General features: G+C 51.1%; 1 long non-coding RNA gene across 1 annotated transcript; it reads right to left on the reverse strand.

The window, feature by feature from the left end:
- Positions 1–2,494: 2,494 nt before the first annotated feature.
- Positions 2,495–4,906, reverse strand: LOC137840092 (uncharacterized). Its single transcript, XR_011086534.1, has 3 exons — positions 4,832–4,906; positions 4,192–4,365; positions 2,495–4,056 (listed from the first exon to the last, which is right to left on the reverse strand). It is a non-coding gene; the product is annotated as an uncharacterized lncRNA (long non-coding RNA).
- Between the last annotated feature and the right edge of the window lie 2,548 nt (positions 4,907–7,454).

Below are 7,454 nucleotides of genomic sequence, written 5' to 3' on the forward strand. Positions count from 1 at the left end.
GAGTTGGCGCTGCGCCGAGAAGGCGGAGAGGGTGCTGCAAGGGTGCCACGAGGGTGCTGTAAAGCCTGGAGGGCGCCCCAAATGGGCGACACCCTCATGGTGCAGCACCCTCATTGCGCGTAGTCCTCTCGGCGGAGCGCCAACTCGGCGCGGCGCCTTGTCGGCGGAGTGCGCAGGCCCTTTTGGCACAGCGCGCGCGCCCTCTCGGCGCGGGGCCCTCCTAGCACTAGGTCCTCTCGGCGCTGAGAGGGCGCGCGCGCGTGCTGTGCCGAGACGGCTCTGCGCCGAGTTGGCGCTGCGCAGAGACGGAGATGGTGCCACGAGGGTGCTGCAAAGGGTGCCGTGAGTGCACCGCGAGGGCGTCCCAAAGAGGCAGCGCCCTCATGGCGTCCCAAAGGGGCAGCGCCCTCATGGTGCAGCACCCTCATGGTGCATAGTCCTCTCACCGCAGCGGCAACTCGGCGCGGCGCCCTGTCGGCGGAGCGTGTGGGCCCTTTTAGCGCATCATCCTCTCAGTGGAGCACGCAAGCTCTCTCGGCACAGTGCCCACTTGGCGAAGCTCCCTCTCGGTGCTGTGCCAAGAGCGCTACACCGAGTGGGCAATGAGCCGAGAGGGCACATGGGCTGCACTGAGAGGATAATGTGCCGGGTCTCGCCGCGGCGTCCTCTTGGCGTGGTGTGACGCGGTGCCTTTTCGCTCCCTCTCGCCGCAGTGCCGAGAGGGCACTGCGTTGAGAGGGTGCACGCGATGCGCTGAGGGGGTGCGCGTTGAGAGTTCGCCATGCCACAGCGAGAATGAGCCGCACCGTGGTGATGGGCCTTGGGGCGAGAGACACCGCACCTAGAGGCCGCGCGCCGTGAGGGCGCCACGCTGAGAGGACGCTGCACCCAGAGGGTGCTGGACCGAGAGGGTGCGCGTGCTGTTAGCGCTGCGCCTAGAGGGCGGGCCCAGGGTGCGCCAAGATGGCGCACGCGTGCTGCACCAGGAGTGCACTGCGTCGACAGCACAGGCACTCTGTGCCGAGAGGGCACTGTTCTGAGAGGTCAAGCGTGCTGCGCAGAGGGCACGGTGTCTAGAGGGCGCCGTGCCGCACCAGGAAGGCGCCATGCTGCTCCGACAGGGCACCGTGTCACGCCGCACCGAGAAGGCGCCGTGTTGCGTCAAGGGTGCACCGCTCTGATTAGACACTGCGCTGAGAGGACGCCGCACCGAGAGGGTGCCGCACCGACAGGGTACGAACTGCGCCGAGAAGACATGAGCGTTGCACGCGCTCCGCGCGCTGCGCCGGTAGAGTGGGCCGAGGGTGTGACGCGCCGAGAGGGCGTTGCGCTGAGAGGGCACCGTGCAGAGAGAGCGCTGTGTCGCACCGAGAGAAAGCTGTGTCGCACCGAGAGATTGACGTGAGGATGCCGAAAGGTTGCCGCGCCGAGAGGGCACCCTGCTGCTCCGCGCTGAGAGAGAGCCGCGCCAACAGGGCACCGCGCCATGGTGGAAGTGTGTGATATGGCGCCACGAGGTCGCCGTGGATAGAGGGCACCGCCGCGAGAAGGCGCCTCGTCGAGAGAGCGGACGGCAAGAGGGTGCCGTACAGAGAGGGTGCCGCGCTGCGTTGAGGAGGCGCGCGCTGCATGCGCTGCGCGAGATACGCGCGCTGCGCACACTGCACTGTGATGGCGGGACGAGGGTGCGTTGCGGCGAGAGGGAGCTGTGCGGCAAGAGCGCTGCGCCGAGAGGGTGTTGCGCCAAGAGGACGCTGCGTCAAGAGAGCGCCGCGACGAGAGGGATCCCGCGCTGCGAGCGCTGCTGCGAGCGCTGCTGCGAGCGCTGCTGCGAGAAGCCGCGCCGAGTGTGCGCCGAGAGGACACGCACGCACTGCGCCGAGAGTCCGCTGCGCCGAGAGGGCGCGTGCGCTGCACCGAGAGGGCGCGTGCGCTGCACCGCGAGGGTGCTACAGCGAGTGGGCGCCGTCCCCCGCCAAGAGGTACCTGGGATGACAGGGCGCCCCCCTGTGCCGAAAGTGTGCTGCACCGCAGCGCTTGGGCGCTGTGAGGGCACTGCGAGGGCGCCCTCTCGCGGCGCGCTGCAGCGTAATGCACCACCGCAGCGCGGTGCACCGCGCGTTGCAGCACCATAGCGCGGTGCAACGCTGTGCAGCGTGGTGCAGTGCGGTGCAGCGCGATGCAGCGCGGTGCAGCGCGAAGCACTTCATCATGATCGGAGTCAGTGCAACAGGCCGGTAATCATTAAAGTCAAAGTCAAAGTCAAAGTCAGCTTTATTGTCAATTTCTCCACATGCCAAAGACACACAAAGAAACCGAAATTTCGTTTCCCCCTATCCCATGGTGACAAGACATGGCTCACAACAGACAAACAAGTAAACAAGTATAACAACAGCGTGCTGAATAAATAATAAATAAATAACACAATAAATAAATAAATAAATAAATAAATAAATAAATAAATAAATAAATAAATAAATAAGAGGAGCAAAAAAAGAGCAAGTGCGCGTACAGCAGACATTCCAGAAAATAGCGCAACAGTACCGCACGCTACGCAGAAGGGGGTAGCGAGTTCAGGGTCCTAACAGCCTTGTGAAAGAAGCTGTTGGCGAGTCTGGTGGTGCGGGAGCGCAGGCTCCTGTACCTCTTGTAGACAGGACTGCCTGAGGAGCACATGCACGCCTGAGCTTCCGTGAAATGAGGTGATTTGAGGTTTTTTCGACACCGGAATGATGGAGGCAGTCTTAAAGCGAGGTGTTAAAAATGATCTTTCCTTTTATCTAGGTTCTTCCTTTTATGTGATAGGGATGTCTTTTGATCCCTGTCAGCCATTTGTATCCTTCCTGTCCTTATGTTGTCTGTGTGTTTTTGTTCCCGTAAGAGGCCTTCACTAACAATGAGCAGGGCTTATTTGCATAGGTGACATGTTCTTTGTTTGATTCACAGGAACTTCATTCCTTTTCATTTAGCTGTAGGTTTGGTTCATAGATTGTAGTTTATCAGACCTGTTTTTCTTTGTTAAGGGTTATATACAGTTAGAAGTAGTTGCATAAAAGTTATCCCATATTTACTCAATGTTTGTTTAAGGAACTGTATACCAGTTACCTCATGTTTGCTTAAGGTGTGTTGAAGTGTTCAGGACAAGTTACTTATTGTTATTGTGTGTTAATTTACCAAGTAGATAAAGTTAGCAAAGGTTTAGTTGCATTTGTTCCACAGCAAAGCGGCAATCAACGTGCTTCAAGGTATTTGATCACAGTCGAGGATGAGTCAACCAACTGTGAGAGAAGACGGCTGGTTGAGGAAAGGGAACGGCCTCTGCGGGGGTCACGAGCCAACAATGAAGTGCAAATTCACACCACACTACATTCTTTAGCTAATCAGCGGTGCTACAGACGCAATCTCCCCTCCCTTAGTGTAGCAACGCCTCTGTAACTAGGGCAACCATAACATTAAAAAGAGGGGCACGTGGAGTAAGGACTCAGAACTGATGGAGGTTGTAACTGAGATTGCTTTCTCTATCGTTCTCCTCGCGAGTAAACCTGTTCTGGTTGTCTTCTCCTCTTCATTCCAGCGAGTGATTTAATGTCTAATCGTATTTAGACCCAACAGTCTTCAACACATCGGCGGAGTTAAGGCAGAGTACCTCCTCTTCCTGATGGGGGACAGTTTTAACAGCTGGAGTGCCATTTAGTGCCTCGAACCTCCCAAAGAAGTTATTTAGACCATTTAGGAAGTCAGCATCAACTTCACCCACCGGGGGGGAGGGTGAGTTGTAGTCTGTAATCGCCCGTATGCCTTGCCACATACTCCTGTTGTTGTTGGCGTCGTGGAAACAGTCCTGAATTTTTCGACTGTGGTCTCGCTTCGCTACCCTGATGGCACGGTTCAAGTTGGCTCTCGCTGTCCTCAGTGTCTCCTTGTCGCCAGACTTGAAGGCAGAGTTCCGCACTCGTAGCGTTTGACGTACCTCCTCAGTCATTCAGGGTCGTTGGTTGCCCCTTGTGATGATATTCTTAGTGGTGCTGATGTCCTCGGTGCATTTGTTGATGTAGGCTGACACAGTCATGGGACACGCATGTTAAATCTACATCGGGAAAACTTGGAGGGAGGGATGGAGGGAGGGAGGCAGGCAGGAAGGGAGGCAGGCAGGGAGGGAGGCAGGCAGTGTCTGTCTGTTGAGGGTTTCACCTTGTTCTTCTCCTGCTGAAGTTCTAACTGGACGTCCATCAGTTTGGCTCTCAGCTCGTCATTGGCGGCTTGAAGGGCGTCCGTTCGCTCCGCCTTGGCCCGCCCTGCCGGAGCTCGTTTGGACAGCTCTTACTCGAGTCTCGCCCGGTCGTCGGTCAGAGATCACATTTGTACCTGGAGAGCACAAACGCAGCGCTGTTTCCCACTGGCTTCGGACTTAACTTCAATCGGTACCGTAACTTACAACATCATAAACATAGATCTAGCTCGACTTATTCATTGAATAAATGCATTTGGTTCTTCAAAACTGCATCACACAACATAACGTGACCGAGACGGCCGTTATCCACCTGCGTGAAGTTATTTGGTGAAATGAATGAGATGTTTAAGACACCATCGTTCTGTCTCTATGTAGATGAAGGGAAATAATCGATTGCTGAAGGTCCAAAGGTGTTGTGATAAACAAATAAACATATTAGTGATTAGTGACATATTTGTGATAAACATATTAGGCAGTATAATCACATATGTTAACTTGAGTGCCCACACTGTATTTATTTATGGTTATTTGTTAAATCGAGTACTGTTAGACATGAAATAGGAAGTGTTTAAATAATTTGAGGACGAAAGGGGTACTCACCACTGTAGCTCCTGGTCAATGATACGAGCCTGTTCTTGCAGTGGAAAACATACAGCCAACAAACACCGTGTAACCTAAAGGAATGGAATTAAACATTGACATTTAGCCTCAACCAACATTCACAGATACAACGCAACGCAAACTACACAAACGTAAATCTTTTTAAACACAATGAGTTGTACTTACCGTATACGCTCTAGACGGTCCACTTGCAAGCAGAAAATAAAGATATTTCTGTTGATAATCGTCGTGTTTGTATCCGCTGTCTCGCTCAAGGCCATTGCGCCCACATATTTGAATTTTGGCGAGAGTTCAGCCTATTGACGTCATTTTCTGCGGCACACGCCTGCGATGTAATACCCGCATATCTGCAACGGCAAAGTTAAGAGTAGAGTTAAATAAAGTTTTTAATCAACGCAATAATTTACAACCGTTGACAAGTCTAAATAATCGTCGAAATTTGGCGTCTGTGGCTGGAAGCAGACGCCGAGTTCGACGTTCCTCCCAAACGCCACACTCCCTCGCTTTTCACAGCTAAAAAAAACCCGTATTTTTCAAAACAATGAGTTGTAATTACCTTGTACGCTCGAGACGGTCAAGTTGCAAGCTGAAAACGAAAATATTTGTCTTGTTAGTCGTCTTGTTACCACTGTGTCTTGTTTGCCAGCATTGCCGCTTTCCTACTTCCTGTTGCAAGCCACGCCCAAGGATTATACTTTTGCCGTGAGTTCCGCCTATTGACGTCATGTCTGCGTCACATGACTGCTTGTGTTGTTCTGTGCGGTATTGTGTTGTTCTGTGCGGTATTGTGTTGTTCTGTGCGGTGTCGTGTTGTTCTGTGCGGTGTCCTGCTGTTCTGTGCGGCGTCGTGTTGTTCAGTGCGGCATTGTGTTGTTCAGTGTGGCATGGTGTTGTTCAGTGCGGCATGGTGTTGTTCAGTGCGGCATGGTGTTGTTCAGTGCAGCATGGTGTTGTTCAGTGCGGCATAGTGTTGTTCAGTGCGGCATGGTGTTGTTCAGTGCGGGATGGTGTTGTTCAGTGCGGCATGGTCTTGTTCATTGCGGCATGGTGTTGTTCATTGCGGCATGGTGTTGTTCATTGCGACATGGTGTTATTCATTGCGGCATGGTGTTGTTCATTGCGGCATGGTGTTGTTCATTGCGGCGTGGTGTTGTTCAGTGCAGGATGGTGTTGTTCAGTGCGGCATGGTGTTGTTCAGTGTGGCATGGTGTTGTTCAGTGCGGCATGGTGTTGTTCAGTGCGGCATGGTGTTGTTCAGTGCGGCATGGTGTTGTTCAGTGCGGGATGGTGTTGTTCAGTGCGGCATGGTCTTGTTCATTGCGGCATGGTGTTGTTCATTGCGGCATGGTGTTGTTCATTGCGACATGGTGTTATTCATTGCGGCATGGTGTTGTTCATTGCGGCATGGTGTTGTTCAGTGCGGGATGGTGTTGTTCAGTGCGGCATGGTGTTGTTCAGTGCGGCATGGTGTTGTTCAGTGCGGCATGGTGTTGTTCAGTGCGGCATGGTGTTGTTCAGTGCGGCATGGTGTTGTTCAGTGCGGTATCGTGTTGTTCAGTGCGGTATCGTGTTTTTCAGTCCGGTATCGTTGTGTTGTTTGTATTGTGTTGTGTTGTTCTTAATGTGTTGTGTTGTTCGTATTGTGTTGTGTTGTTCGTATTGTGTTGTGTTGTTCGTATTGCGTTGTGTTGTTTTTATTGTGTTGTTCGTATTGTGTTGAGTTGTTCGTATTGTGTTGTGTTGTTCGTATTGTGTTGCCTCTAACACTTAGCCTCTAACACTTAGCCTCTAGCACCTAGAAGGTGAATAAATAGGAAGGAAGGCGTTGTACTTTGTATTTTCATCCTTCTGACAGTGGAAAACATATAGCCAACAAACACCGTGGAACCTAAGCGAATGAAAGAAAACCATAATTTGGCCACAACCAACATTCACAGATACAACACAATGTCACGTGCGGGGTTGAGGTTAAAGGTTGAGTGAGTAGTCGTTTTAAACTACTTTTTTGAAAAGGAGTGGAAACAAGTAAGACATATTTAATTTATTTAATGGGAAGTAGTAAGAGCTATTAAAATTATTCTGTGTAGTGTATTCTATTGTATTGTATTCTGTTGTATTCTTTTGGATTGTATTCACACTAACCCCACTAAAACTTCAATCCACAAAAACTAGCCTCTGGCACCTAGCCTCTGGCACTTAGCCTCTAACACTTAGCCTTTAACACTTAGCCTTTAACACTTAGCCTAGAAGGTGAATAAATAGGGTTAAAGGTTGAGTGAAGGGCCCTCGTTTTAAACCACTTTTTTGAAAAGAAGTGGGAACAAGTAAGACGTATTTAATTTATTTAATGGGAAGTAGTAAGACTTATTAAATTTATTTAATCTACTTTTCTTCCCAGGCAAAATTTGATGTGCTGCAATTCCAAATTTCCAAAGTGAATGAAGGAATGAAGTCCTTTAAATTATGATTTTGTATAAATACTAGGCATAAACACAAAATCTACGGCACAAAATGGGCAGACTTTACTTGTTTGAAAAGGACTGGTTACAAGACAGACTTTTTAAATTTATTTAATGGGAAGAAGACTTATATAGTTTAATTG

This window comes from Syngnathus scovelli, chromosome 2 (genome assembly GCF_024217435.2).
Source record: "Syngnathus scovelli strain Florida chromosome 2, RoL_Ssco_1.2, whole genome shotgun sequence".
Lineage (NCBI taxonomy): Eukaryota > Metazoa > Chordata > Actinopteri > Syngnathiformes > Syngnathidae > Syngnathus > Syngnathus scovelli.